This window comes from Corvus moneduloides, chromosome 4 (genome assembly GCF_009650955.1).
Source record: "Corvus moneduloides isolate bCorMon1 chromosome 4, bCorMon1.pri, whole genome shotgun sequence".
Classification (NCBI taxonomy): domain Eukaryota; kingdom Metazoa; phylum Chordata; class Aves; order Passeriformes; family Corvidae; genus Corvus; species Corvus moneduloides.
In genome coordinates this window covers 54310578-54333409 of record NC_045479.1, presented here as the reverse complement: position 1 = coordinate 54333409, position 22832 = coordinate 54310578, and the positions used below count along the sequence as shown (strand labels likewise).

The following is a 22832-nucleotide window of genomic DNA, read 5'->3' as shown; positions in this document are numbered from 1 at the left end:
AGTATTAATTCCTAAGAAAATTGGTGGGCTAAACCAGCCTTCAAGCAGGAGTCTTTTAAGTTTTCCCGTGGATAAAATGAATGTAAAATTATGTTGCTAAACTAGGTCTCAGATACAGATTCCCTGTGACTTTTCTAGGTGCAGGAGTGGTGCTTAGAACAGCTGGGGACATAAAAGGGTGGTTGAGAGCCGCACTTTCTGCACTGACTTCTAGAAATGCACTCAGCTGCAGTGGGACCTGTTCAGGTGGGCTGTGAGAGAAGTGAGAGGTTCAGATGATTCCTCTCCTTTGCTGTGTCTACAGAACAGTTGTGACTTTTAAGCAAGGAGCTGACCTAAAGGGTCTCTCCTGCTAAAGTGTCTGTCAAATGATGTGCAACCAGGATGTCAACAGAAGCGTGGCGAAGATCACAGAGCTCTTACAAAAGATTGGTTTAAGCCTTCTGGTATGACCAGTATGTAGTCAGTAGTGTGCTGTGCTATGTGTTTGCATCAGTCTTTGCTGACACAAAGGCAGAACACGGGTGTGGGCAGTCTGTGCGACAGAAGGCAGTGTCCTTTCTGAATCCACTCATGTGGCACATGGGCAGTGTGTGCATATGCCCTCAGCAGAGTGAAGGAGTTATATTTCCCTCTTCCTGTCGCACAACAAATCACTTTTCTCACAGCAGCATCCCAGGCACCAGTAAAGTAATTGGCCCTTGCCTGTAGGTGGACTGGGGGAAGCCTGAGTGATTGTTCCCCGTAAAAGAACCACTGTTAGGTTGGCTGTGTTGCTTGAGTTTGTACTTCTCATCTGTCTATAGGGCTGTCTAGAAAAAACAGCATTCTCAGACATAGATGTAATCATGCATTACTATGTTTAAATGCAAACTATTGTCTGTAGAGGTGATTAGGTGCTGAAAATGTTCTTTGCTCCTGACGCTGAATTAAGGTAGGTAGTACCTTTCATGGGTGTATGTTCACACAAGTTGAATTTGAACTGGAGAAAACTCTGGTAAGGGGAGAAAAGCTGCATCTAGATTAAGGATTTAATAAGAGCCTCTATCCTGAAACTATGAAAGACAGGACCATACTATTCTCATTTATATAAATATCAATAAAAATTAAGAAAGGCCTTTAAGATTTTTCATTGTACTTACAGGGTAGTGGATTATTGTCCCTATATACCCTGCTTAAATTTTGATGCTTTAAAAATGCCATTTTGGCCACCAGAGGGCAATGATTTCTTCTATTCCTCAACACCAGAAGTAATCTACTTTGAGTGAGAGTCAGATGTTAATATATATAACTCCCTGACATTTTTGAGCTTTGTAGTATGTGCACTTTCACCTCTAAGTTTAAAACTGGCTGCTGTTTGTAGTGACTCAAAATTCTTCTCTTGTGATAGTTAATTAGTGTATGTGAAGCAACGATGGTCTTTTCAGTTCATTTTTTTAGGTACAGATGTCTACAACACAGAATTGATAGTTGGCCCCTGTTCTGGCAGGTCATTTAAGATCAAATGAAAAAATTTATGGGGAAAGTAGGCAAAATATAACCTTAAAAATAGCCTCTCAACACTCAAGGATTAAAAGTGTGTGTTCCTTGGGTCTTCTTTGTCACTAGGACTTACATTTATTTATCTATCTATCTATCTATCTGTCTGTCTATACACAAACATCTAAGCTCTCTGTCTTTAGACTGAATGGATATGATTTTTACTAAAAACCATAGTAAAATTCTTTTCATTTCTGATATCTTAATGTGAATGAGTCTGAATAAGATTCATCCCTATTATGCTGCCCATTAAATTATTTTTTCTAACTGGATTTTGGGACATTATCTATCATGGCTTACGATTAAAATTTCAGTAGAATAAGTTAGAAGATATTTGGAAAAAACTACTGAAGGTTGTTATCTCTGTCCTGTAAACAAATTTCATGCCAAAATGAAGATTTAGTAGACAAGCTGCCAGAAGGCTTCTGGATTTTTTGCCACAAAGCTCCTAGAGATATCACTGAATAACTGGGGTCAGCAGATTTGAAGCCTTTTCAGGTTTTTAAATTATTTTGGGTGAAGACACTCTGAAAGCATGCATGACTGGTAGATTCATCTTGACCAATGTTTATTCTTCTTGGCCTGTTTTGCAGAATTTCTGAGTGGTCAGCTGTCCCATTGTGGTGACCCGGCTCCCAAAAATCAGACCACTTGTCTGAAGTGGAGCACATCTGTGGATGTCCTTTGATACAGATCCTTAGCATTTTGATGGAATTATGAACTTGGGTATGTGGAATAGATATAAATAGGACCAGTGTGCTCCCGCTGTTTCTATTTGCACCATCTACTAGGACCTCGAGATGGAGAGAGGAGTGTGTCTGCAAGAGAAAGAAGCTTTAGCATCTGCTTCAGAGCAGATGCTCAGCATCATGTGCTACCCAAATTAGCTGGCCACCAGCCTCAACCTTGCTGGAGTCAGGTCCTGTCCTAAGATATGAAAGAAAAATCCTTTGCAGTAGGAACTCTTGCTGAGTGACCTGTGGATTTATTAATTACAAATCAAGCCGAGCTGTCACATGAACCTTCTGTTCCTGAGTTCAAAGCCATAAAAGTTTTAATTTAGGAAGTACTGATTGCAGCTAACATACTTTGTGAGATCCTTCACAGATATTATTCCTAAAAAAGATCAGTGATACTGAGAAAGGTTTGGAAGAGTATTTGTGTTGTATAGAAGCATAACACATTGCTAAAAAAAAAAGAAGAGAGTAAGCACTACTGATTTGGAGACTTACTGATTTTGAGACTTACCAAACAGAGTAGTTTGTAGCTGACATGTCAGGTTTGGAGTCCTTAGCATTCTTTGTTAGCTCTTTTGTTACCTTGAGACTCAAGTCTGTATAAGACTGATTGGGTCATCCCCAGCCAGGCTGTGTGTCAAGTCTCAGTGCACATTGATTTAATTTTATGCGGTGGGATTCATAAACATTCTCCCTAGCACTAGCTCTGCTCCTGCAGCAGAAAGCTAATGAAGGAGCAATGAGCACTTTGCAAGTATTTTGAAGGGGAGTCCCCAAATGCTGGGAAATCTCTTCCAGGAATGTAGCTGTTTTCCTGCTCTCGTGTCCATCCCATGATGCTGGGAGCACTAAACACCAGTGCCCTGGTAAGAGTCTGCTGCAAAGGAGGAAGGCAGGGAACAGAGAGGGCTGTAGGCAGCTACTTGATTGAACTCATCATGTATTCTGCAGAGATTATGACAAATTGACTTCTGAAACATCCCAGTTTGTTTCACTCTTTCCTAGGGTTGGGACCTGGTGGGATTACAAGCAAGAAAAATGGGACACCACAAGTCTGTCTTAACTTAGTCAGAACTGTCCACACATTTCCTTCATCTTTAGCGGTTGCCAAACCTCTGGCATGGTTGTCAAGCATTGGAACCGGCTGCCCAGGGAAGTGGTTGAGTCACCATCCCTGGAGTTATTTACAAGATGTGTAGATGCCATGCTCAGGGATATGGTTTTAGTGCTGGACTTGGCAGTGTTGGGTTAACAATTGGAATTGGTGATCTCATACGTCTTTTCCAACCTAAATAATTCTATGATTCTGTGGGGCAAAGCCATTATAACACATTAGAGTGTGGTCCTTTGTGCAATGGGGAATGCCAGTTTCATGAGGCAAAAGGAGCCACTGCAAAGGCAAGCTGATTCTCACTGGGAGGAATTAGATGATGCTGTATTTCTTTTTATGGTTTTTTTCACCAATGGTGATGTCAAGCAAAATGAATATAGGGTTCCAGGAGCAAGAGCTACCTTCCTGAGCTGCACCCTAATAGACAGCCTGCTAACTCCACCTCTCCTCTTTGCCAGTGCCCTGGTGCTGGGTGGCAAGGGCTCTCACCTTAATGTACAAGGTGTGTTTAAACCTAGTCACGCCAATTACACTTGAGTTCAGCAGGTACTAGAAATGGGTGTACACCAGGGCCTAAATTAGTCATTCTGGGGGTGGGCTTACATTCTGTAACAAAAAAGGAGCAGATTAAAATAAATCAGTGTAAAGAAGTAGATTCAGAATATTAACTATGCATTAATATTCTAGGTACTTAATTTTAAAAGCTTAAAGCTTTTCTCTAAAAAGCAAAACATGGAAACCCTCATGCATTCTTGGAATTTTTCCTATAATTTTTAATGATAGGAAAAGTGAACTAAAATCCGTTTTCAGGACTTGGTGATGACAAGCAACCATGGCATCATGATGTTATCCCCACTATTTTTTTGGTGTATAGGCATGAGAATTGTAACTTTTTCAGTTTTGTCAGACGGAGCTTTGCTTAGCTACAAGTTAGCCTTTGTCAAGGATAAAATTACAGTTTTTATTTCTTTTGAATGTAAGAAATGAATGAAAGAACAATTCTGTAAGTGATTTTTGGAATGTTTTTCCATTATTATATAAGAATTCACAATGTCCTAATAGGATATTACATGGTAAGTTTATATAATACATATAGAATAGACCCTTTTAATAAATTGTTTTTGATCTCGTGATTACTGTGGTCTAATGTTCACAGTGTTTCTCAAGTGAGGTAATCCCTATTCCTTTTTGAAAGGATCAAAAGGGGAGATCTCGTTAGTTTATGAGTCATAACGTTGACTACATCTAATTAGATATCTGGTTTGAGTGAGCACCACAGTCTGAAATTGACTGTAATTTTATTTTGATTGACAAATGATTCACTTGTTACAAAATAATAGAAAACTCCACAAAGATAAAATGGGATAAAATGAGTCCTACATCAACATTTGGATACTAGCAACTACTGTTTGTCTGGAATTTTGTGATGAACATTTCTTTTTTTCTTTGAAAATTATAGCTAGTTGAATCAAACTTTTTAATGCAAATGTATAGTTTCCCTAAAACTCTAATCTGGAAAGTTTTCCAGATCTATTAAGCAGTTTCTGTGCTTATAAACACATACAACTCCCAGATATCCCCCAATCCCAACTGGACACTTTTTGGTTCCTAGTTAGACATTTAAATTTTGATTTTCCACCTTTTAGAAACATCTCCTATGCCAAACCATGTATTTGTTTTATTTTTGATAGAAAATCTGGGCATGTTGTGTTTCCATCCTCATGCAGAACAGAAAATATTTTGAAATCTTGAAATTATTGTTGGGGTAGAGAAATCTTTTCCCACCCAGCTCTTGTAGCACCTTATAAACTATTTGAATAAGCATGTATCTGAAAATGCTATATTCATTGTCTTTAGGATTACAAAGAGCCTTCCTTGGGGTTTTTTTTGTAATTACCTTCAAGTATCATCAACGATACTTCTATTTGCAAAGATCTCTATGCATATAATTTCTTCTTTTTTCTTTTCTGACAACAGAAAAGAACAGCACAATATATACAGAAAAGCAAATAGACAATGACCATGTAAGAATAAAATATTTTGGAGTGGCATTAGGAAACGTGAGTGTTATAAAAGCTGATGTTATGAATCAAAGTTTTTTGCATTATGAGAATAAATGCTGTTTTCCCAAACAAGGTCATTAGAGATAATAGCAATCTATTTCATCATAGATTTGTTCTTATGGAAGACATACTTCAAATGCCAAAGGAACTTTTTGACAAGCAGAAAAATACTTAAAGGATTATGCATGTAGGTTGGAAGGCTGGATTGCTGTTGGAAGTATAAGGGGAATTTGTACACTTGCATTCTGGCAGGATTTGGGAAACAGGATCTGGCCACAGGTCTAAATGATGATGTGACCAGATATTCCAGGCTGTCAGCATATATTAACATTTTCAATATTATGTGTAGAAAATTCCATGTATCAAATATATTCAGATTAATCATTAAACAGATATACAAGAACTTTAGGTAGAATATTAATGAAAATGCATAATATTTTGTAAAGTTGTACTCCTTTCCCCGCCTGCATTTTTCTGCAGTGCCAAAAAGCTGGTGTTGCAAAGCTCTTTATACCATAGTGACCTATTGTACCATAGTGAAGAGACAAGGAATCCGAAATAGAGGAAATTGATCCTATAGCTAGAAAATTGTCAGTTTTCCAGCCCTAAAGGATTTAATACAAAAAGCAGGGCTACTGATTTTTAGCTATGGCAGCATGCTTGGAACCTGATTATCTATTAAAAAAAAATAAATTACATTTTCTGAATATCTGTACAGCATGTTTATCTGTCTGTGTGCTCTGATCTCCTTAATCTATGCTGTAGTAAATATGGTCACTTCTTACTTTTTGGTTTTTCACTCTTAGGTAGTTCTCATAGGGACTGAAAAGGCTTTCCTCAAGGGATGTAGCTGCAGCAAGGGGATAGTGAGAGATTAAATAGATTAGTGAGGAAGAGAAGAACTACAGTAGTCTTGTTTGTTGTGAGTATATGATTTAAGATTTCTGTGGAACAAGAATTTCTTAACAGATATAATTTTACCAGATAACACAATGAATGTGAAAAACAACACCAAATTTCAGTACTAGTGTAATGTCAGGATTTTTCAGATAACTAAATACTCCACAGAAGAAGCTGTCTCTCAGGCAGGCAGAACTCAGAGCTACATGTGTATTACTGCTCATTTGTAATCACATATGCAAATCCTTACAGTAAGATTGGTTGATGAGGAGTAATTTGCATAACTCCAGTATGATATGCATAACTCAGTAACTCTATCACACATAAATCCCTTAGTTCTGGCAGTTATTTGTCACTATTACCTAATCAGAGTATAAATATTTGTAATAACTGTGATTATGGAAATCTCTGACTTTATAATCATTGGGATACAGGCAGTAATTGGTTGCAGTTTTTATTTTTATTTTTATTGATTAGAGGCAGTGAGCTCATCCCACTGCTGGGCTGCTCCTTGCAGTGATGAAAGCCTGGCTTTGGGCACTCTGAGAGAGAGAGAGAACAGGTTTTGTCAAGAGAGTCATCATCTTTCAGAAGCATTTTACCAAAAGCATTTTGCCAGAGGCATTCTGCTTAGCAGGAGATTTGTCTAGGGAGGCATTCCCTGGAAGCATTTCTCTTGCAGGGACTTGTCTATAGAACTGTTCCCCTGAGGCTTTTTCCCAAGCAGAAAGAGTTACTTATGTCATAATTCAAATGTTTTAACAACTTATTATTTTTGTATTTTTAAATATATATTTATATATGTATGTCAGTATGAAACAGACTGGCTATAGTCTTAAACTGATGGATGTAATATGTGTCACAAACAGATTTCTCCAACTACCTCTTCAATAGCAACATGCTAGCTACAAAAATGACTACTTTGACTTCCCACTTCTTTCATTTACATCAAATTTACTGTTACCTTCTCACACTCCAGACGACATATACATGGCCAGATTTGTTCTACCCTAAATTCACATATGTAGCACTCATTTTTGCTGATGGGAGTCACACATACAGTCCAAGCAGGAAGATACCATACTACATTTAGTTCAGGCAGCAGAAAAATAATTATATTCATGACATCGTTTTGGGCTTCTTATTTTTCTTGAAAATGATCTGGGTGAAATGTTGTGTTGCATTGTGCAGTTTCTAGAAACTCGTCTGTCGCCTTTTAGTGAATATGAAACATCTTTGCTGTGTTTTTACCATTTGATGCTTTGCCGTAAGTGTGTATACATGTGATGACAATTGTTAAGCAAAGCTTGCAAGTGAAATGTGCACCTGCTAAATTTCCTTGCTGACTGCCTTTACAGAGCCTTAATCCACTGATTCCTACAGACTCACTCTTTACTTACACCATTACAAATGAAGAATTATAGAACACTTTTAGAGTAGGAAATAGGTCATTTCCTTTGTGTCTTCTGGATCACCTGAAATAGCTCAGAGGGGCGAATCTTTGCTGTATTGAAATATGTGAAGTCAGGGAGAGGACCCATGTGCTTAGAATCAGGTAACTCCTAAAAGTACCTACTCTTTCCTGGACTGGACTCCTAGGAGTTTTTGACTCCAGTCCTTGAAGCAGTTAACTGTAGATAATGCCTTAATTTGGGAGACAAAGTACAGCCAAAAGTAAGGTAATTCTCTTTTCAGTTATGTTTTAGACAGCTGCATCTTTTCATTGCTGCACAGTATTTACCACTTTCCCAAGATGCTCTTGCCCTATTTTCTGAAGTTTCGCTTGAAGTACTACTGATTTTCTTTGGCCTTTAATATTATGCATTATAAATATGATTTGCTTAGAAGTTTGTAATGCCTTTTTATCAGTGGTTGGTATGACTGTGCAGCTGTTCTGCAATTACATACTATGGAGCTGAGCAGAAACTTTAAGACATGAAGCATTTCTACGGAAGTTTAGTAATTGAAAAAACCTGGCTTAAAAGTGAAACCTCAAATACTGGAAAATGGAAATAGACTTGTCTCTGAAAATGTTATGATGATTTTGAATGTCACTGCATTTGAAGGAATATCCACAAGGAGGGTGCTAGGCTCAGCATCAATTTAAATCATGTTCTCTTTGGTAGAGAAAATTAGTTTTAAATGTCATCTGTTTAATTGTTTGTTATGCCTAATTAAAAATGTTAATTTATTTGATTTATTTGTAGCATAGTTAGTATGTTGCTTTATTAAAGAAATTACAGAAGTTTGATTTCTAATTACGAAGACTGAGGGTTTATTAAAGTATGTATTTTGAAATATTTTACATTGGACAAAATTGAGACCACTTTGTTAATGTGGAATTCCATCATTCTTGAAAGATGGATAATGGGCAAAGGGAACATTATATCTAATGAGATTATTCTTCCTTTATAAATGGTAAGCATGATAACAAGTAAATGCTCTTTCTCACCTGCAGAAATGTTTAGTAACCAGACCCCTGACTTATTTTCACAATGGCTTAGCCACAGAACTCTTTTCATGGTCTAGGACACACAGCACAAGGGAAGGCTCATTATGCTGAGGAGGCTGGAGCTGAAGTGGCGCTTGTGCTGCTGTAACGGTAGCTGTATACGATGAGGTTGGAAAGCAAAATAAATCTGACCCTATGCATTCTGGAGGAAGGTGTAAATGCTAGTGAAAATTAATAAATTTTTTCAAGAGCTTTTTAACGTAGCAGTATTTAAGAAACAGAAATTGATTATATGAGATGGACATTTTTTACAAAGAACATCTTCAAAATGAAGAGAAAAGGGCAGAAATACAGATAAGGTTTTTCATCCCTTTGCTGCAGTGAAATTGACCTTTTTAGCTAGTTGGTGGAATTTTTTTCCTTTTTTTTTTTTTGCAAATACATAAAGAGCATGTTGCTAAAATATCTTGAGTTTTCTGTGTGGTGGAGGCTGTCATTCTCAGTAAGACACTGCTTCTGTATATGAAAAAGAGAAGGAAGATGTGGAAGTCATCTTTCACATTCCTAGGGATCTTTAGGGCTAGTGGTGCCCCTCACTCATGGGAGAACACCACGTACCTCTGGGAACTGGACCTTAGCAGAGAGAGTTGCACATGTGCCTAACCTCATTTTACTGCCCATGTTATACTATCAAAATCAGGATGCATGAGAAGCCAAGAAGTTCCTTGGCATTTTTCTGGTGAGGAATGCCACTGGGGCTGCTGCAGAGAGAGTTACCATTCTTACCTACAGGAACTGGACCTCACTGTTTGCTGTGGTCTATTCCCATACTATGTGCGTGTGCATATATGCATATTTTAAGTAATCGTGGATGTTTATTTCTTTGTTCAATGTAAATTCTCCTTTTTGTGCTGTCACAGTGTGCTATTCTTGCCCATACAATTGGAAGTCTCTTTATTTACTATGAAATATTTCATGTGTGTTTGATTTTTGAGGTTCAGCAGTATTTTGTAAACGTCCTTTACAATTTTCATGATTTACTATATGAAATTTTATATACCTTCTTTTCTGCACAAAAAGTCTTAGGAATTGCAGCTGCACAGTCAGGTTTTGGGGTTACTTTCTCTAAGGTAGCAACAAAATCTGCATAGGTTTTGGTTCTTGCATGTTTTCAGTGTTATATTTACTTTACTCTTTCAGGACATATCAAAGCACTAAAATTAGGTCAGATAATGCGTACTTCCATTTAACTTCTATATTTAAATGAGAATCAAGGCAAATATTTGCTGCTTCTTTGGTACACAGAAAGATATCTGAATATTATTGAGGCTGTGACTTTAATCTAATCTCTGCAGTTACTGGAGACAAACAGGTTTCCAGTAGAGGTTGATTAGTCCATTTAGATGTGAATTGCACAGTGGAGGTTCCTGTCTCTCTTCGTGAACTACAGAGAGCACTGAGGACAACTCAAAGCTCAATCCAGTCACCAGTAAGGTAGGATAAACCAGCACACCCAGGCTCCTGCTCAAAGCAAGGTCAGCTATAGGATCAGACCACTTGCTCAGGCCTTTATCTGGTTGGGTCTTGAAAACCCCCATGAATGGAGAGATACTCCCTGGGCAGTGTGTTGCACTGTCTGACTGTCCTCTTATGGTGTAAAAGTTTCTCCTCATGCTAGTCTGAACCTTTATTGTTTCAGCTTTTTGTCTGGTGTCTTTTACCCTGCCACCCCATGGCTGTGAAGTCTGTCTGTATCTTCTGATGCTGAAGGACTGGTGTTTAGTTCCTCTTGAGCCAACTCTGCTCCAAGCTGAATAATCCCATCTCCCTCAACCTCTCCTCACAGGACAAGGAACTTCAGCTCCCAAAAATTTTGGTGGCCCTTTGCTGAACTTGGTGTGGTTTATCCATTTCTCTCTTGAACCGGGGGACCCAACACTTTGCACAGTATTCCAGTGTGCATCATCATCCACAGTGATGAATGGAGAGTGATAATCTCTTCTGTGTCCTGTTCTTTTTCTAGTCCTCTTTACTGCCAGGGTGCTGCTGTCTCATGCTGCTCTCTTCAAGGGTCTTTTTGGCAGAGCCACTCCGCATGCACCAGTTTCCAGCCTGTATCATTGCAAGGACCATTTCCTTCCTAAATGAAGGGATTTGCATTTGTCCTTATTGAGTTTCATAAGGATCCTTTTGGCCTGTTCCTCAAACTTGTATAGGTCCTTTTATATGACAGCCCTGTCCTGCAGTGTATCCACTGTTTCCCTCAGTTTGGTGTGATGTGCAAACCTGATGAAAGTGCACTCCATTGTCTCAGAAACCTGCAGGTCACTGGTGAAAATATTAAGCACAATGAGTTCCAGAATAGACCCCTGTGGTAGTCAGCTTTTTAACCAGCCTCCAGATAGGGGTGTGGCCCCTTAGTCATGACCCTTCCCAGATAGTCTGGCTGGATTTTTACCTGTCCATTTGTTCACCAGTAGATTGTAGAGTTGTAACTTGGATACAAGACTACTGTGTGAGACAGAGTCAAAAGCTAAAATCAATGTAAATGACATCTCCTGCTCTATCCTTGACTACAGACTCCATCACTATACTCTAGAGAGACATCAGGGTGGTCTGGAATGATTTGTTTTTAAACTCTTGTTCCTGGCTCCTCCATCCTCCTCCTGTGTATTGCCTTTTAATGCCCTAAGTTCCCTCTTCAGTCATGCAGATTTTCTGAAAAAATTAATGATCTTCCTGAATACTCTCGAGGACTGCTCTTGCAGTTGTAGGAGGCTGGCTGACAGACCTGCCCACTTCCCTGAGCTCCTTTGCTTTTCAGCAAAGATCTAAGATCACACCTGCCAGTTTCCTGGGTAAGTTAAAGTCTGCTGACCTGAAGTCTGGACTCTGTACTCTGCTGTTTTACACTAGATACCAAGAAGTAGAGTCCAGCAAAGTTTTGCAGTTATTTGTTATGTTCAACATCAAATACCTTTATCTTATTTCTACTCCTAATTGTTTTTCTTTCCTCGTTTTAACTATTGGATCACATAATGATTTCATTTTTATAAGGAAATAAGTTTTCTGTTCAGTGGAAGAAACTGATGTATTAGATTCTCAAATCACCTCTTGATCTTTAGTTGTTGAATTCACTCTTATCTCAGCTGCAAGGCACTATCATTAAGAAGCAGCTGCACTAACAGGTGACTCATACAAGCAGGTGCAAATTGTCTGAGATACAGGAATCTTTCCCTCAAGCAGATATGATGAAGTATTAGAGCAGTGTTGGTTTTTAGAGAGCTGTTGTGGCTGTAGTCAGTTGTGCGGGATTTAGGTTTCTATTTAGTTACTGTTTGAGTTAACAGGAAAAATCAAAACTCAGGGAGTCAGTAAGTTTTGACTCCATAGAACATCTGTTGGCTAATCAAAGCCTGTATTCCAGACTCTACCTTCCAACTGTTCTTTAGATTTAATATTTGCAGTTGACAAAAAAGAGAATATATTTTTTCACATTCTGAGAGAGAGTTCAGTATTTAACATGATGCTTTTTGCATTCTAAACAGATAAAACAAATTAATCTGTTCTGACTATACATCAAGAATTTATTATTAACTGGTAGGTTTGAACATGTTAATTTTTTCTTAGATTTCATTTCTAAAATAGGTATGAGCTGAAGTAAGATAAGAGGTGGAAATTGCTGTAGTGTGAGAAAAATCTCAAGTGCTTCCTATTTCTTGAGAATATGTAGGTGTGGATATAGAAGTTTTTAAAAAAATGTCTGAGAAGATCACATTTCTGATCATCTGTTTTATTTTTATTTTTTAACTGCTGCTTTCAGGTAAAGTTCCACATCGGTGAAAAGCTTCCTTGACCTTAGTAAACACTTAAATAGTGAAATAAAATAGTTTGAGACTTGAGCATCTTATTCTCTGTAGAATGCGGGAAAATTGCATTAGTTTTGTTTTATATCTTCAAAAACTATGGTAAGGAGAGGTTGATGCTTACATCAAATGCGAGCCTGATTCTTAATTGTCTTTCTGGAAGTTTATTCTGTAGGGCTGAGACTTCCACAGTCTATGATGAAATGGTAGCATGAGGACAACCCAGTAATTCCCGTGAAGAAAGGCTTTTTCTGTTTTGTGTGACCTTGATGCATCCAAACTGAAACAGAGGTCTGAAGAGGGCTTTTCTGTTTGTTTCTCTTCTTTCCGGAAAAGGTGTGAAAATAACACTAATAATAGCAGTGATTTGTGGTTTGTAGTGAGCAGTCCTGTTGTGGGAGGGGGGAAATAAAAATCACCATGTGGAAAAGAGGTGGTATAATATGGTTGGTCTAGCTTTTGCACAAAGATTTAAATAATCTCCTGACCAGCCAGCTGTTACAGCAGGGATTACTGTAACAAGCATATATCAAACCAGGAGTCCCGTGGAAAAGAAGTATATATGGACAGATTCTTGATAGATGTTTCAGAGGGATGTTTATTTCTCCAGCCGCATGGCCGGGGCTCTGCTCAGGAACTCCCCCAGTCAGGGGACCCGAGGGTCCTTGGCCACACAGGGGAACACAAACCAACCAATGGGAACGAGGCTGAGCAGGGGCAGGGAAGCCCCGTGTCTGTGCCCTCAGGGCCCCTCTCCCAGGGCTACACGGCAGGGGGGGAGACCCCAACATCTCACCCGTTTTATTTTAATAAAAGGAGAATGAAAACAACTGGATAAACATAACAAGAACAGTTTCAGAACAAAACAAGCCACCCTCCTGAGTCTTTAAATGTCCAAACAGATTCTGTGGAACATCTTAGGGCTGACAGAAGGGAGACAGAACTCTCTGGACATGCTTTGTGGGGAAACTGAGGCAGGAGAGGGTTTAATTTCTTCCCTCCCCCTTTTCATCCCCCCGTCAGCATCGGAGAGGAATTGTAGGGAAATGGAATTGTATAGCGAAGCCATGGGGTGAAAAACGGATTGGGAATAAACTGGGGATAGGGTATACTTAGGAAAGGGCTCATATTTGGTATAGGATAAAAGGGGAAAGTAGGCTGTGGGTAGGGAAATTGCTGGGATGGATATTATTTATAATTTTGTGCATAATGGCTGCCTTTGACGGGAATACCTCCAGGCCCAGTAACATTTGCTACTTGTAAACCCTTCTTTCCTTGCACTATACCAAATTGTACAACTTCCCCATCTCTTACACTTTGCAAGTAATTTTCAGGGTTATTCCTTTTAATGGCAGTTCTATGGATGAATAGATCTTCCCCTGTATCATCTCGTGTTATAAATCCATAGTTGTTTTTTACATTGTACCATTTCACAGTTCCTGTGACTTTCGTGGCTACAACTCCTCCTATCATGTGCTTGCGTGTTTGTTGTGGCTGCTGGTCCTGCGTGGCCGCCGCCTCGCCAGCTCCGACGTCTCGGCCGGGCCCCCACGTTGCGGCTGCTCCGCGCTCTCCGAGCGGCGCTGCTCCGGTGCGTGTCTGGGCTCTGCGCGGCCCCGCGTTGCCATCACCGCTGGCTCCGTGCCCTGTGAGCGGTTCCGCTCCGCAAACTCCACGCTGCTTTGAGTGCGGCCCCGTTCCGGCTCGGCGCTGCACTGCGCGGCTTCTCGTGTCGCTGTGGAAACCGCCGCTTCTCCCTCCGCAGGGCTCTCCGAGCCGTGTGCTCAGAGCAGCCTGCCACGCCGATGCCCGGCTCCTGGCTGCTCGTGGCCCAAGGCACCCACGGCGCCTGCGGCATCGCTCCCTCACTCGCGGCCGCGTGGCCGGGGACCCCCAGACAGGGATGGGGTCCGCGATAAGGCGCAGGCTCCCGAGGGGGCCGGGCGCATCCAGCGCAGGCACCTCTGCCAGCACGGCTGCAGTCATGTGCTCCCGGGATGGCGGCCGCGCGGGCTCGGCCACGGGATAAGTATGATCTTCTGCTTTAGGGGTAATGGGACCATACAAATGCTCCTCAAGAGCTTCCCCGATTATAAGGTATGCACGGAAAGCTTCTCTTTGATCCCATACTTTATCCCAGATCTCGTCCCAGAAACACCCCTCACAAGATACAGGAGGTTCGATATCAAAAAGTAAGTCACGAGAAATATAGGAGAACCTTTTGAAAAGCCAGATGAAAAAATGTTCTAGATCTCCTGGTTGCATTACTTTTTTGTTTTGTTGTTCGAGGATTCCTTTAACTTCTAGGTACATTTCTTTCTGTGGCTCAGAGAGCCCCATTTCCCACGATTCTTCCATAGTCCAGAGAGAATATCCAAACCAAGATGAGAAGAGAGAGGTCTAAAGTGGCTTTTTACTCACGAATTTTCCTCAGGGATCGGTGTCTTGCCCGCATTCCTCCACCAGTTTGTTACAGCGGGGATTACTGTAACAGGCATATATCAAACCAGGAGTCCCGTGGAAAAGAAGTATATATGGACGGATTCTTGATAGATGTTTCAGAGCTGTTTATTTCTCCAGCTGCATGGCTGGGGCTCTGCTCAGGAACTCCCCCAGTCAGGGGACCCGAGGGTCCTTGGCCACACAGGGGAACACAAACCAAGCAATGGGGAACGAGGCTGACCAGGGGCAGGGAAACCCCGTGTCTCCCCCCCAGGGCCCATCTCCCAGGGCTACATGGCAGGGGAGGAGACCCCAACAGCCAGCTACCAGCAGTTGCTGAGCTTTTCTGTGCCCCTATAACTTAGACTATAAGCCTCAAAGCGCCGATACTACCTGTGCACTTAGTGTCTTATTCTCACTGATATACCCCTGACTAGAAGGACATGTCCCAGAAGTGCTGTCTTTCAATTGCTGCAGTTATGAGATGCTCCATGTGTCCCACACAGCGTATCTCTCCATGTGTGCAGCCCTTGGCTGTGATCCCACAGGGCTGGGTGGAGGGGCAACAGCGCTAGCACCCTCCCCGAATTGCAGAAGCTCAGAGGGAGGTTTCATTCTCGGGGTAGTAAGAAGAATGCAAAGCCTTTGCCTGCACTCTAGCGGGGTGAGCTGTGCCTCTCCAGCCTGCTGTGGCACTGCGGCTGTGCTCTGCCTCCAGCCAGGCTGCGCTGCGGCGGGGAACCGTGTGCTGTTCCCACCTGCGGTGATCCAGTTGTTGGCTAGCAGGGCAGAGCACAGGGCACCAGGGCCTGGCTTTCTGCAGCCGACTGCCTGCCTGAAAATCAGGTTTTGCTCTGCAGTTGGCTGCAGAACAGAGCGGGCTCTGGAGACTCCAGCACTGAGGCTTGTGTGCACCAGGCTGTGCAGAGGGTCAGGTCTGAAGGTGCCTTTTGCTTTGACATGAGGGTGGTAGAGGGGATCAGAGGCTATTGGCTTCCAGCACAGGCACTGGAAGTGTCTCTGCTTTTGCTCTTGCATATTCTGTACAAAACTCTCCTCTGTGCATGCAGAAGTTCATTTGAAACAATTCACTCTTTTTTAAAAGAGTCTGATTGTTGTGACACCTGTGTATATAAAGCTAAATATACACCTGTGTACATAAAGCTAAAATTTTTCTCTCACAAGTGAAATATTGTTAATTATTGGCTCAGCTGACTTGTGTGAATGGAAAGGACATATGCTATAAAATGTAAAACATGGAAGGGGAAAAATGCTTGGAGATAAGAAACTGATTGATGTACAAACATATAGAAAATAACTTTATTCACCTGTATGGGCAATTCTGTCAGGCAGAAATTCTCTTATTCTAGTAGGAATTGAAATTGCAATTCTTTAGAGATCTGACACAGAAGATTTGCAGGTGATTTGCAGGTTCATTTTGAAACTGCATAATACAACTGTATCCCTTAATTGTTTTCATAGATCTGAAGAGTTATATTTGGACTATCTCGCCCAGAGAGAAAAAGTAAGACCTCACAGAATCCTCTTATGTGCGTAAAGGGGCACTTGGGCATCTCAGTCTGTGATCTGTAAAGATGTTCTTGGATCTGTGAAACTTCTGCTGTCTAATTTTGGCCAGTGAAGTTCTCTTAGAATTTGCAATTCTGTGATTGTATTTCCCAATGGAAGCTGTCACCTTGTCAGTTACCTTATTTCCTACACGTTTGGCAAATTTTTTTTCAATGTCAAATGTACCTCAAGAAGCCAAGGCCAGACCCCGGCACCTGCACCAGGTCAGATATAGAATGGAGCTCTGCAATTCCGTCTGCTGCACTTGTTTTCCAGCCTTAGGTAACCAATCCAGGCAGGGCCCTGCTGCCATGGGAGGGTGAGAGAGTCCTTCCCATCTCAGTCTGGCCAGTGTTTCAGTGTTAGAGCAATCCTTTGGGAGATCTGGTTCTGGCTGTATGCATGCTAAAGGTGACATGAGAGCCATGTTCCGCACTTTGCCTTTGCTATAACTCTGTCTGTACTGGTTTCTAACTTAGAGGAAAGGGACTTGATGATCTCCCATTAGCCCTACACAGAAGAAATGCTCTCAACTAAGAGTGAAGATGCACATGTATAAATGTGGGCTTAGTGGCAACTAACTTTTCTTTAAAAACCTAAATAGAGTTGTCAATAGTATCCTTATCTCCAGACTTCTTTTGAGAAAAGATATCTGAACCACTCTGATGTGTGGAAGATGTCTTTGGACTACAAGAGAAACATGATCTTGGACACATCTCTTGCTTGGTATTTTGATTGGCTAGCTCAGTATGTATCATATGAATCCCATTCCAAGGTGATGAACTTCTGTTATGTAGGCAGCTCACATGTTGACAGAACCCACAAATTCTGTTTCAATAAACTTCAGTGCTTTGTAGCCTTTGTGATAAAAAAGTAAGATCTACAAACTGTGAAAGTGAAGATAGACTAAAGACATCAAAAACAAATGCTTCAAAGTTGTGTGGGTTGTTTTTTCTTTTTTTTTTTTCTTTGAAAGAGATGTAGATGACATTGATATTCCATTGAAAAAAATGTGTTGATATCTTTCATCTGGCAATTTTAAACCAATTCTTCCAGTGCCTGGAACTGGATAGGTGACATTGATATGCAGAAATGTATTTGTGAAGCAATTTCAGTAAGTAGATAGAAATGGGATTGTATCAGGCTCAGCACAGGCTGGCGTTCCCACACCACTTGTTGTCAGGAGCATCCACTCAGGCTTTTGATGTCTCCAATGTTTATTCAATGCACTTGACACTTTTAAATCTAGTTTAGTGTAATTTTGCTTTTGATGGGGTCTTTTAACATATGCAGCAACAGACTGAGGGAGAACAATTTCAAAATAAAAGATGTTCACTCATCAAAAGCTGCTGTAGTATTCAGAAGTGGCACTCTAGTCCCTAATACAAATCATTTGTGCATAGTATAGAAGAGATTTCCAAAGACTCCTGGTCAGTGCACTAATGCACTGCATACAGTAGCTGCAGACTGAAGCACTGTCAGGTAAGCATGGGGTTATCTTCCAAAGATCTGTGCTAAAGCTGGGTTTAAAAAGAAGTGCTTTGCATCAGTCATAGGAAAAATCTTCAACAGCTGACGAGTATTAACGTTCCCAACATTTGGGTAGGACAGAACAGATTGGTTTCTTATTCTGCTAAAGAAAGACACAGTACTGTGGAATACATTGTGGGCTGACATGAGCATTTCAACCCTTTTAGGTGAAAAAAAAAAGGTTTGTGTGGAGCCCCAGGGTCAAAGTTTCCTTGGCTGCCAACTGAAGCAGTGCCTGGCTGTGCTGCATGGCAAAGGTGAGCTGATTCCTGCAGGTGGGAAGGCAGGCAGGAGAGCCACTTCTCAGGGCACTGGAAAGTGGTTGTCAGCAAGATCTGCCTCTGACTACTGACATTCTGTCAGAAATGTGAGTTGTTACTGGGATTGCTGAAATGGGAAAAAATTTGAGTGCGGGAGCTTTTTGAACTTATTGAAAGCTCCTCAGGCCCTCTTCTTTCATCATCCTGCTGAGCTGCTGAAGTAGAATGTTGATGGTGTGCCCAGACTTACAGGATCAAGCTAACTGAGGAGGACTTTTAAGAACCTTCAAAAGGACTTATATATCATTCTGTATTTGGACTTAGAGATATTGGAGAGTCATAGCTAGGGAGGAAATCTCCATTGCACTAGCCAGGAAGGCTAAGGCTAACACACTCAAACAAGGCTGTATGGTGGTGATAACAGTAAACTGATTTGTAGTTAAATTGCAATGAATAAAAATAGGGAAAAGGCAAATTTGCAGAAATTATGTGAAATGCTCATCCAATATAGGCTTTTTTCCTATATCAAATACTGCTTTTGCTGACTTTGTGGATGTATTCCCAATGCAGTCGGAGAGCAAAAATATCTATTGTGGGAAAGGAAGCCTTACTCAGTAGATGAGAGGGAGGAGTGACCCTGTCCAGCCGTATTTCACAGAAGAGGAGTTCCCCTTTGCCCTTTCCACTGAGTATCTCTGAACATGAGCTACCAAAGGAGAGAAGCAGAGCTCAAACTGAGTATACTAAATCACTGTTTAGGAACCAACCACTGTCTACTTTCCCTTCTGAGTTCAGTCAAGTTGTGGTTGAGGAAGAGAGTGAGAAGAGGTAGGGAAAAAAGGTGTGAAGGAAAAAGGATATCTGGGAAGAAGCTGTTCATGTAGAGAAAAGAGAGGGAGCATCCTGAAGAGAGCAGGAGGGAACTAGAGGTTGTTGAAATGTCTGAGGAAAGAAAGGAAGAATGAGATATACCTGACATTTTCTCCTTTTTTCTTATATGTAGCTATATATAGAAATAGGTCCAAGAAGAAATAGCACGATTTAAAAAATTATTTCCTCCATATTCTAATGATCTCCTTTAAATGGAGAATATATTGCTGTATGGGTAAGAAACCTCTGCAAGGTTTCTCTGTTTCTTCAAGTATCTTAGTCTGTGCTTTTCTTAAAGCTCATCTTGTTCAATTTGAGTCAGTAGCAATATCAGCTTAGAGATAAAATTTGGGTGGCCTCCGCAGTGGGGAAGTATAAACCACTAACTGCTCTATCAGAAAGGAAAGAAAAAAAGCCCAACATATGCAATATGTGTGTGCATATATGTATGTATATTATACATACATAAAGTACTTTTATATAAAAGTATAATAATTTCTTCTGAATTCCTGACTTTCCTGACCATTTTTACTTTTTGGAAACTTTACCCATGGCTGCTGATAGGGTCAAAACCTATGGTGGATAAGTTCAGACTTCAGAAGTAGTTCTTATACCCCTGACCATGGGCACAGCCTCCTTGTGTTGTGATCTGTTTGTGCGTGTTGAGTATGATTTGTAAGGCTGTACCTATCCTATTGGAATGGCAAAATTTATGAAACACAGGAATTTGTGAAAGTTGATTGTCTTGCTAATCTTAGCAGTGTTTGTGCTGTTATGCCTCTTTGGCTGTGGATCAGTCTCCAGAGAGCCATGTCCATCATGAAGACCCCAAAGTCTGTCTGCAGGATACCTTGGTGGAAGTGGTGGGTACAAAGCTGCTGTATCTGCTTGGACATGCAGGTTTCAATATATCTTTTTGGTGGAGGTAGAGGGAAAGGCATGTTTTTGTACTTTGTACAATGTACTTCTGAGCCTGAATTACAAGACTTCTTTTTTCTAGCCTAAGATTGGATAGTTATTCTTGTGAACAATCCCCAGGTGGTGGATAATGCAGTTACATTTGCTTTTCTGTGTTGCAAGCCTGGGATTTTCAAAAGGGACAAGTAAGATTAGCCCCTTGGCAGCCAGGTTGTACTTTGGAAGCTTTCAGACACTGACACCATTAGGCACAAGGAAAGAGAACACTAGGTTATTTCTTTTATTTTAAATCACTTTTATCACATAATTAACATAATCAGTATTTTTGTTTTGTTCCCCCCCCCCTCCACCTCATTCTCCTCTGTAAATATTTTGCTTTCTTCTTCAAGTTTTCTATTGGTAGCAACTGTACTTAGCATTTCACTGTGGTAATACAGGAAATATTGAACGTTTTGGAAATGGCTTGGTACTGGCTAATGTTTTATAACTTTTAAGGTTAAAAACTCAAGGTAAAATTGTTTAACAGCCAAGTTTGATTGTGTTAAGAATCAAAGAAAATTCATCTGGACACAAACAAAAGAGAGATACTTTTAATTTTTCTTCTTCTAAGTCTGTAGTTTATTGGTTTAAGATGACGCTTTATAATCCCATATGAATTGTATGTGCTGTGGAAGGAATCCATAGCTTTGGTGACTCAGGGATTTCCTTAATGCATTATGATATGTGGTATCCAAGTCATTAGCATGGGACAGAGAGATGACTGGAAAGCTGGGCTTTCTGACCTAGAGCTGAAGTGTAGGCAGTGTACTGTAGAACACGTGAAAGCACCCACTAAAGCACTGGGCATATGTGTCTGGCCAGCTGAGCCCTGTTTACACATCTTCATGTTGTCCACAGTGTGGAGAGACCTGTCAAGAATACAAAATTTACTTTTCCTCCTTATGATATTTTTCAATCACTTGTATCTCATGATGTTAAGGTAGTAGCATGGATAGCAAAAGGACAGCACTACTGCTCAGCCAGTCGTGTAAGCTGGACTGGCCTTGCAGCAGTAAAAAGTGAATGCAAAGACCAGAGCTGTCCCTTAAGCAGACCATCCCATCTTGCATCCTGCTAAGAGCACTCCCCCCTTCACATACTCATTAAGGTTGGAAAAGACCTCTAAGGTCATTGAGTCCAGCCTTTGACTGATCACCACCACGTCAACCAGAGCATAGCACTAAGTGCCATGTCGTTGTGTCTTGAACACCTCCAGGTATGGTGACTCCACCACCTCCTGGGCAGTCTGTTCCAATGCTTTTCCCTTTTTTCCTGTATCTCATACTTCCTTCCATAGTGATGGTCTCTGTAATCAGAAAAATTTGGATGAGTGCATGAACCCATGGGCGAGGCTCTGAAATTGCTTGCTGTGCTCTCCATGGTACAAATTATCAAATGAATGTTAAGGCAACCTGATTTTGGCTGAGGGATACTCTGAGGTACTAGGTAAATTTGTCACTGCTGAATAATAATAAAAAGTTGGCTTTCCAGACTAAAAGGAATGCACATTTTTGTATATTTTTCTCAAACTCATCAAAAGAGATTAGATTTCCAGACACTGACATGACAAGCTCTAGAGCTTGAAAAGTTGAAATATCAGAGTTCACACTGTGCTCAGCAGAGTCTGACACAAGTCTAATATATTGATACACATAATTAAGTGTGGGTTTCCCCAACAAGTAGAAAGGGAATTTTAATAGTTTAAAAGTCCCTAAAGCTATCTGACTATCCTTGGCTTTCTGTTTGATCTGATGACTGGAGAACAGAAGGTTCTGTAAAGGAAGAGCTACCAGCAATTCCCAAGCTCAAGGTCCCCTCCATCCCCCCTCCTTGTGATTTGATCTCAGTATGAATATTTCTCATTTGATCTGCTGCTTTTTCCGTTTATCATTCAGCGCCTGGACCTCAGCTGGCCTTAAAATATTTAGAAATGGGCTGCCTAAAGATGGTGGATAATTTAATGTGCAACTGCTTAACCCAGTTGGTTTTCAGAGAGGAAAACCCCAGGATTTAAAATGATGTGGAAATAGGGATAGAGCTCCCATACTGAGAAAATGCCATTGTTAAACATTTATCAATAGACTCTCTTGCATAGAACATTGATGACAATTCAAGCTGTCTTTAGATGGATTCTCATCCTTCTGGAGTTACACAGTGTTGCACAGTGTGACAAGATGTACTTCAGCTGTAAAAATGTTCATAATGCATAAATATTCTTTTGATTTTTGGCCCTATGTGCATCCCATACTTTCTGTAGTGGTGAATTTATTTTGTAAATGCTGCATCTATTGTGGGATTTGAGATTGAGATACCACATTATTTTCCATAGTATCCCTTGTGTATAATTAAAAGTAATGACTTCTAATGAGTCCCTGACCTATTTCAACCCACTGGAATGAACCTAATAAAATTCAAACACTTAATATTACATACTTTATATTATACACATTCTTACTTTGTCACATCCTGTTCTACCAGGGCTGAATGGCAGGTCTTAAACTGAAATACATCTGCTGGAGCATGTCTTGTTAGACTT

At 40.6% G+C, this 22832-nt stretch overlaps 1 protein-coding gene across 6 annotated transcripts in view; it reads left to right on the top strand.

The window, feature by feature from the left end:
- GRM8 (glutamate metabotropic receptor 8) overlaps nt 1-22832 on the top strand; it is a 326496-nt gene that overhangs the window by 36805 nt on the left and 266859 nt on the right. The gene's annotated exons all lie outside the window — the stretch shown is intronic.